Source organism: Antennarius striatus, chromosome 6, assembly GCF_040054535.1.
Source record: "Antennarius striatus isolate MH-2024 chromosome 6, ASM4005453v1, whole genome shotgun sequence".
Lineage (NCBI taxonomy): Eukaryota > Metazoa > Chordata > Actinopteri > Lophiiformes > Antennariidae > Antennarius > Antennarius striatus.
In genome coordinates this window covers 6,806,941-6,816,968 of record NC_090781.1, presented here as the reverse complement: position 1 = coordinate 6,816,968, position 10,028 = coordinate 6,806,941, and the positions used below count along the sequence as shown (strand labels likewise).

The 10,028-nt window shown below is 39.3% G+C and overlaps 1 non-coding gene across 1 annotated transcript; it reads right to left on the bottom strand.

Moving 5' to 3' along the window:
• Nucleotides 1–9,506: 9,506 nt before the first annotated feature.
• On the bottom strand, nucleotides 9,507–9,610 carry LOC137597878 (U6 spliceosomal RNA). The gene has a single exon (XR_011036216.1). It is a non-coding gene; the product is annotated as a U6 spliceosomal RNA (small nuclear RNA).
• Between the last annotated feature and the right edge of the window lie 418 nt (nucleotides 9,611–10,028).

Sequence of the window (10,028 nt, the reverse complement as noted above, 5' to 3'; positions counted from 1 at the left end):
AATACCTGTTCCAGGTGCATGTTGGACTCCAGCAGGGCTGCCCTCTATCACCGATTCTGTTCATAATTTTTATGGACAGAATTTCTAGACACAGCCAGGATACGGAGGGAGTCCAGTTTGGGGACCAAAGAATTTCATCTCTGCTTTTTGCAGACAATGTTGTCCTATTGGCCTCATCAAACCTGGACCTTCAGCGGGCACTGGGACGGTTTGCAGCTGAGTGTGACATGTGAGTGTTCCCGCAGGGAACGGTACTCTCTCCCCTTCTCTTCACCCTCTGCACAACGGACTTCCAACACAACTCGGGTACGTGCCACATGCAGAAGTTCTCTGATGACACTGCAATTGTGGCATGTATCAGGGGGGGTGATGAGAGGGAGTACAGGAGAGTGGTGACGGACTTTGTGGGGTGGTGTCAGCGGAAAGAGCTTCAGCTGAACATCTCCAAAACCAAGGAGATGGTGCTGGACTTCCGGCGGGCACCACCCTCCCCACAGCCAGTAGTCATCGGGGGTAAGGAGGTGGAGGTTGTGGGGACTTATAAGTACCTGGGGCTGCAGCTGGACAGTAGACTGGACTGGTCGCACAACCTGGACTGTGTATACAAGAAGGGTCAGAGTAGGTTGTACTTCTTGAGGAGGCTGGCCTCCTTCAACACCAGCTCTAATCTGCTCAGACTGTTCTACCAGTCCATTGTGTCCAGTGTGCTGTCTTACGCCATTGTGTGTTGGGGTGGTGGTGCCAGGAAACGGGACACAGAGAGACTCGACAGGCTCATCCGGAGGGCTAGCTCTGTGATCCGTCAGGATCTGGACTCGATACAGACTGTTCTAGAGAGGAGGACTATGTCCAGGTTTAGATCGATCCTGGGTAACACCACCCACCCCCTGCACACCACCTTCACCCAGCAGAGGAGCTCCTTCAGTGGCAGACTGCTGTCACCAAGCTCCTCCACTGAGAGACTCAGGACCTCCTTTGTGCCTCGTGCCATCAGAGGGCACAACCACTCTCTCAGAAGGAGGGGGTCTGAAGCCGCAGGGTCATCAAGGTCGGGTGAGAAGGGATAGACGTGGGGGGCCTGGGACGCACTGTGGATGCACTGTGGGACACTTTGTGGGGGTCCTTAGTCAGTTTACAGCTCGGTTCATCCACGTGTTACTGATCACACTTCATCTACACCCAATGCTCTTTCTTCTCTTCTTCTCCCATGTCCCTATGCTTCCTTCCTTTTATTCTAGGCTCTTCTGTTTCCTGTTGTTATAATTATGTAACAGCATGTAAATAATGTAACTTATACAGCGTCTTTTAGCTATGCCATTACTTTCTGTCATTGTTATGTGTATTTATTGTATCTCTTGCGAGCAGATGTCACCTGAATTTCGCTTGGGATCATTAAAGTACCTATCTATCTATCTATCTATCTATCTATCTATCTATCTATCTATCTATCTATCTATCTATCTATCTATCTATCTATCTATCTATCTATCTATCTATCTAAAATAATTAAATTAAGCATAACACATTATTACCACCACCTTATAACTACATGAAATAAAAATGACAAAAAATTTTTCTCAGGATTAAGTGCATTTCCTAGTTCAAAATGCAGGGGGCATGCAGACGGGAAGACTAGTGGGAACATAATGCAAAAACCACAAAGGAACAAAGAGTGAAAACCTTATTCAGGCATTAAGAGACAAAGACAGATGGAAAAAATCATCTAACTCACATTGACTTGCAACACTCATTCTACTGTTCCTATACAAAGAACTGGTTTCTTATTTGATAAATTTTGATACTTAGCCTTTACTTTAAAGGCAAAGTACCCAAATTTACCAAAACTCCGGGAGCGATGCCTTCACACGGTGTACTGGCATCGCGCTGGGAGTTTTCCCTGCTTCACGCCCTAAGCCAGCTGGGATGGACTCTGGCCCCCCACGACCTGCAACAGTGGATAAAGAGGTTGGAAAATGATGATCATGATGACTTTGCCTTTAGAGAGATAAAAATTGCAAATGGCTGCAACCGTAGAGCTCCACCAAAGCAGTGAAGGGCCAGGTGGAATTTTAAGTGGCGGGAGTTGAAAAGCTCAGCTCAGTTCATTCTGCTTCACTTCAGTCGCTATCAACATCATAATGTCATGCAAATCAAGCTATGTTTGCAGAATCAGGGAGGAAACAAGACATGAAGCATATCCGATTGGTCCAATCATATGCATTTCCTTCACTCATCAGGCGCAATTTGAGAGGAAAGGACATCCATATTTTGCTGCCTTGCTACGCTCTTTTTGAAACTTCAAAATTGCCTCCACTATGTAATGATTTATGATGATGGTTCTGCTTCCTCCATAATAACAACATAATTGGTACAGCTTTGCATCTTTCACATCTTCTATAGATGACTAGTGAATGGAAGATGAATAGGCAAATCATAATTACCATCCAACCTGTCATAAAACTTAAAAAAAATGGACTTTAGAGTATGTTGTTCAGATATAGATCACACTTTAAAAAATGTTCATTTCATTTGATTACACAGTATACATTTGTCAGATATCATCTCATCCATTGTTGTTGGAAAGTCACATTGGCATAACAGATTAAACTCGTGACTGGCTCACAATCAAGAAAAAACAGTGACAATGCTTTCAGTCTCAGTTCTTTCATGCTTGTCTTCCCTGAAAACCATTTCATCTGTCAGCAGTTTTTACATTGAGGCTAAAATTGTGGGAGTAATTACCATAACCAAGGGTTGTAGGGGAGTATCCATTCTGTTAACTTTAACAGGCTTTTCACTATTTCATTATTCAACGCTTGACAATGTCCTGAAGGGGTGTTCAACCTGTTGGACAGATACTACAACAAACAGATCATTCAAAAAGGTCTTGATAAGAGGCTCAGACTGGCATGAGTATCTCTTTGGAGCTGAAATGATGATAAGATTGCAGGTGCCGTTGTGCTTCAAAGGGGCCTTGTTCAAATGCCATTTGCTCCTTGAGGATTAGTGTGGCTAGACAAACTACGCTGACAGCAATAAATGTACTATATTATCCTTTACATTATCCTTTAAAGTAGGGAGCAGAGGGAAACTCAGGTTCATAAATGGATCCTTTATGACAGACAGACAGACAGACAGACAGACAGACAGACAGACAGACAGACAGACAGACAGACAGACAGACAGACAGACAGACAGACAGACAGACAGACAGACAGACAGACAGACAGACAGACAGACAGACAGACAGATAGACGGATAGATAGACGGATAGATACTCTTTTAATTGCACATCTTACAAAGACATCTTACAACTTATATCTTACAACTACTGAACTCCGCAGTTAAAATTATCATCCGTCATTAGCACTTAGTCTCTTTGGAAATCAGTCAAACCTGACATTTTTTCTTCTTCTTCAGTGTGTTACTACAGTGTTTCTCAGTTTTCTTCACTTATTGCACATTTACTCAGTAAAGACTTACAAAAATCCACAAGACAGACAAGAAGACTTAAAGACACTAGGAATATAATTTAAGCAAAACACAAAGACATGGATACTTCTCAGAAAGTCTTTGTGACATTTCCTCTTTGAGATATTTGGATAAGCGATAGATGGTTGAATTTTTTTTTTTTTTATCACACTACATCGCACACTTTCTCTAAAATGTCTCTGATAGGTAAAGAATAAATGCAACAGTTTGAAGTTTCAGCAATAAAAACTAGTTCCTGATCACTACATGAAGATTTTTTATTCATTCATGAGGGCTATCAGGGGCAGCATGGGTGGACAGTAATTGTAGAAAATAGATTGATGGATGGAAAGCTATAATGAGTTAGCTGATCAAGATTCACTGTATTGGTTGAAAATATAGATATGACACCACCTCTGGGGCTATTTTGGACACATCTTTCATTGTTTACTGTCTCCGACTGTGGACAGGTGACGAGGAGAAAACCAACCAGAGCTTGACAGGTCCAGTGAGGGGGAAGACAGGCATGAAGAGCATTCTTCCCTGAGAACCTTTATTTACCATTTATTACCACCGCATTTCATGCAGGCACCTGATTTGCTGTGGCGACCCCTGAAGTGAAAAGCCGAAAGGAAAAGACCACAGCATTTCATGCACAAATGGCTATCAATCCTATATCAATACCTCCAGCAAGGGGTCTGTGTTTTATGTGGTGTAGATTTTATTGTTTGTTTCAGTGGCAGTTAACGGTATTTGCAGATCAGTTTGAAAGGGTTCCAGACGGATGTAGATTTTAATTTTGCTTGCTTGTGAGTTTTTCTGTTTGTCTTTTTGTTTGTTTGTTTGTTTTGACAGGTTGGCTACATCACACAGAGCATATCACTCTGGTGGAAATTCAGATCATCCTCTGGATCCAAACATCCACTTTGCCTTTGTCTGCATTTTGCTGTTCTTGAAAGACAATACAGCATGTTATTCTTGTGTTCACTGTATTCACATTTTCTTAATTAATTATAGATTTATGTGTGATTCCGTTGAGAATTTACAATTTTAAAACTGATGTCCCTGAAAAAAAATCAGGTCGTGAGCTTTACGATCTAATTTACAGCTTATATATACACACAATATAATTGATTTGTACATCCATATAAAAGCAGCTACAAACTCTACCACTGCAGATTCTAATTAAAATGATTTAGTAGCTATAATGGAGAAGGGAACAGAATTAATCCAGGGAATCCAGTATGGTGGGTTGAGAAATCCTCCCCAGGGATTTAAATATGGAAAGACAACCACATACAGTATATAAGTGTCACACAGGACAGAAGGGAGATCCAAATATAGCAGAGTACACATGGTTATTACAAGAATCTCAGCTAATAACACAGAACATAAGCCAGGGCTTAAGAAGATTGCTTATGACTGAACAGTGAAATTGGACATGCCTTTAACACATAAATATTTCAGGTTTTTGTCTCCTGGTGCCCCACTGGGAGAATCCATAGTGAAATATGAAGCAAACACTCCATTGATATGATTTGTCTCCATTTGTTTGCCGTCAAAAACCCGTGCCTTGTTCTTCCATTACAACTCTTCCCTGATGTTTTTTTGCCAAGGGGCAATTACAATCCAGAGTGTCCAAGGAGATCATGGAAGTCTATTAAACTGTGTCACCCTGTACATCCCATCAATCAGGCACTGCCCGCGAGGATAAAATATCCTCTTTTGTTTAGTTTGTTGTCTCACAAAGAAGGAATGAAACCAAAAGCAATAGCAAAGGTTTAGAGATGCAATTATGCAATTAGAATTTAGAGTAGGTTTCATTCCCCATGGGCTAGTTTGTTACTTATTAGTATGATAAAACAGTAAAACAAAAAGATAGAAATCTTTAGAATTTCAAAAAGCCTTCTTGAAAACAACATCAAAAAGTGTGCATTTTATAGAGTTATCACAACAGACAAACTTCTATGGGAATGTTGAACATATGCCGATGAATAGGTCTTGTACTGAGTGCCTTTTTAATGATAATTTTCATGATGATGACAATTTTTTTTCCCTCTGCTTCATCAAAAATACCAATTGTTGCTGTTTTCTTAATTTCTTTTGAGGTTTTTTTTAAACTACGTAGTTGCAATTTAAAGAATTTCAGTTTTGTGTCATATTTGTAATCTGCTGTTTTCTATAAAATTTAACAATTGAGTGGACATTTGCCATGACTAGTTATTCCAAAGTTTTTGCCAAGGGTTGTATTTTTTTTTTTTAAATGTCACCAAGACACAAACCCAGACAGGGGTAATTATAAACAATCCAGCTTATTGTAGAAAATAGTAGCACAACAAACGCTTACACTAGAACAACTCAATGAGTCCACGTTAGGGGAACAGGATGCTCAGAATATCTGAAGCAGAGGAGATTCAGTCTGGAACAAATCTGCACCAAGAGTAATTGAAATTGTCCTTCATACCACTACAACACAGAAGCCACCCTCAAAATCTTGTTGGTAGATGACAGAATGTGAACTGCAATGTCTTCACTCAAAGGTTAAAGGTCAACCAAAGGAGCTACAGCTGTTATACTCTGAAACTCAGTAGTCTGATGGACAGTCTGCTGTAAACACTGCACCATCATCGCAGTGCCTGTCAGATAACATTGCTAGTAATTTTTTTTCTTGTTTTTGTCATTTGCAATTTTACTAAAATCAATGACCACAACCATTCAGTTTTAGTTTTCATTTTACATGCCCTTGTTTTTTTTAATTTTTTTTCATGAAAATTTATGAATACATGGTGCTTTTTAGTATTTTAGGAAATGTAAGCATTCATTCATTCATTGTCACAACTGCTTTATCCGCTTGTGTGTGTCACGGGGAACTGGAGCCCATCCCAGCTGGCCTAGGGGGTGAGGCGAGATACTTTGGGTGTGAAGCTAGTGCACCGTGGAGCCACACAGAGATGCAGAGAAACACACACACTCATACCTGCAGTCGGGACTGGCTGGAACAAGCCAATTAACCTGTAGTGCATGTTTTTGGAGATAGGAGGAAGCCGGAGAACCCGGAAAGAACCCACGCAGACACAGGGAGAACACGCAAACTCCGCATAGACGCAAACCCAGAACCGCCTTGCTGTGCAGTGACAGCACTGCCCACTGTGCCACGGTGCTCCCCTGGAATTGTAAGCATTCTATTTATTTTATTTTTTTGATTGTGAAAACTTTACTTTTTCTGTATAACCAATAAAAATAATTGAAATTAACAGGGACAATGTCCAATGTAACTTCTTTTCTTCTTTCTTCGGTAAAATGCAGCAGTGGTTTTCACAATATCTTTACAAAAAACATTTTCTCACATCCCACCATTAACCAAAAATCCAAAACCATTACACAAATATAAAATGAGTAAACATAGAGTATTTTTGAATTTAAAATAGTGTTTATTCTGTTATTTTGTTACTTTTATTAGATGATCAAACTATGAACAACACAAAGTGGCCACTGGGTAAGGATTTTCTCAATGTGGTTCACTTTTCAGTCTCATGATCTATCATGTTTTCAGGGAAATACCTTAATTTTAAATCCTTGTTAAAAAAAATGTCCAGCCTCATCCATTATACTTAAACATGTTAGGTTGCCTGTACAATGACATTTGTTTAAGTGGTTGTTTTTAGAGGCTTAATCGGAAATTACTGAACAGTTTAGGGACTGAAAACATTTTACTGCTTAGCTGGCAATGAAGCAACAAAGCAAACAGAGTAACCCACTTTTTTCTTTTGTTTGTTCATCAAACCAAAGTAGAATACAACACATGTCAAATGGATCAGGAGATTTTGACAAAAAAGCTCATGTAGAATGTGAGGAAAGCTGCAGCCGCTGTTACAGTTTTGTTTCAATTAAACAAAACTGACAGGTCTTGTGAAAAGATGTGGAAACTACTTCTCAGTCTACTCAGAAATATGTTGAGTGAAAAAAAATCATCCGCTTGAGGGTACCAAATGTCATTGTACAATATATTTCTATAAATATATTACATGAGTGCAGGCGTAAACAAGTCAGATACTATTATTTTTTTTATAATTTTTTTCCATCAAACCACGTTAAATGTGTATAAATAAAGCTGGTTTGAATGAACACAAACAGTTCTCGCTGACAATAAAAATACATTGACAAGAACCTTTTGAATGAAAGAACAGCTGTTTGTGGATCTGTGTGAAGAATGCAGTGTCTTGCAATGCATTGGGCAACAGTATACAGTAAAAGGCAACATTTTCAATACACGTACATCACCTTGTCCGCTATTAATATTCCATCATATACATCTGATCATATCAACTAATAATCCTTGGTGAGTTTAAGAAAAGTATTGATGTAATTATGAATAAAAACCCACTTTTAAAATAATTTTCTTGTTATGATTAAATAATGTAATCATCTTATATGGCACACATCAAAAGCGCTTAATGAAAAATGTAGCCTATGGAAATAAGAAAAAATAAGTGATATAAGACTCTGGGCCCTTTTAACTAGAGGATTGGCTACAGTAGTACATAATTACATGAAACAATTTTCTACCCAGTTGTTTTTTTCGAGAAGAATAATAATTATACTTTATTAATCCCCAAAGGAAAATTATTTTTTCACTCTTTATACACACACACACACACACACACACACACACACACACACACACACACACACACACACACACACACACACACACACACACACACACACACACACACACACACACACACACACAGTGGTACCCCTCTACTTATGAAATTAATTGGTTTCTGGCAAAAATTTCTTAAGCAGAAAATTTTGTAAGTAGTGACTCGTTTTCCATGCAAATGCCTTAATCCGTTCCAAGACCCCCAAAATTCAGACATATAAATGTTTTATAAAGCATAAAAATGCATCAAAAAATGTAAAAAAATACATTTTACAATTAGATTATTACACAATAATTGAGAGATGTGCATGATGTAAAAGACAAAGAATAAAGTAAAGAATAATAATGACGGTCATTTACCTTTTTAACTGCTGTCCTCATTGTTTTTGCCCTCTTTGGTTCATGCGCTCTTGCCTCACCATGCCAAACAAGAGAATGAATTCCAGTCCTCCTTTTGAACCTCTCCAACCACCCACGCGATGCCTTAAACTCCCGGTGTTCTTTCACCAACTTTGGAAGGAGTTATAACTTTTATGGCTTCCTTTTGTTTTAATAACGTGGCAATTGTAGATGCATTACGACCACATTCTTGCCGAGATCAACGAAACGCATCCCTTTTTCATGCTTTTCTATTATCTCTTGCTTTGTTTGTACGGACAGAAAAACTCTTTTCTTCTTCTTTTCTTTTCCTCTTTTCTCCGTCACTTTCTTGGGTTCCATAGCAAATACTCAAAAAGTTAATATATTTACGTAAAATATCAGAACATGTCACGGGTCAAGGCCTGAATGACGAGGACACTGCAGAGACACGTATCTAGCTACACATAGAGGTCCCTCTTAGCCAATGGGATGCCAAGAAGATGCTAGGTAATAACCAATGGCAGAGCAGCTATAAGAATATTGCGTTCAGGAAATTTTGGGAGCGGTGAGTAGCAGCCCGTATTGTATTTTTACCTTTCGTATCCTGAAATTTCTTTCGTAACAAGAGGCAATATTTTCCTGTTGATGCGTTTTGTAACTTGAAAATTTCGTATGAAGAGATGTTCGTAAGATACGCTTAGATACGCAGTACACACTTAGATACGCAATACCTAGTGGACACATATACACAATAACACAAACACACACATACACACACGCACGCATGCACTCACACATGCACACACACACACACACACACACACACACACACACACACACACACACACACACACACACACACACACACACACACACACACACACACACACACACAGGGGCCTGCAGGTATTCAAAGGAGAGAATAATGGTAGTGAGCAGCTCCTTTCTGGTGTGCCCAATGAGCAATTTGTTTACTCAAGGGCACCTCAGCAGTGCTCAGGAGGTGAATTGGAATGTGGACAACTTCCCAAATGTGTGTGTCATTCTTGCACAGGGCGATGCTAATCTTTTCTGTATCGTTCAGTTATAGTGCATGTATTACCAAAGTAATACAACATTGTAATACTAATATTACTCAACCCCGGTAGCCCAGCATTAATTTTCTTGCTAGCTCTATCTTCTTCTCCAATTCCGCTTTTCCCTTCAGGAGTCGCTGTACATATGCTGAATACAATTAAATAGTTTTCTTGCTCATTGTCCTGACTAATACCTCCCCAATTTCCTGATCAGAGAGCGTACAACATAAAGAACAAAAGAAGGTAAGGGTAAATATGTAGTAGACTGCAAAGTAGTCTGGAGAGTAAATCAGTAGTTACCTTTTTGTTTCCCTCACAGCACTCCAGGAAGTACTTATGCTTCAGCAGATGAGTAAATGAAGCCATTGGCAGAATGTATAGAGCAACAAATTTGTGCAGATCGTCCAGCAGCTGCATAGAATGAGAAAAAAAGCTTTCTTGCTAAATTTTATACA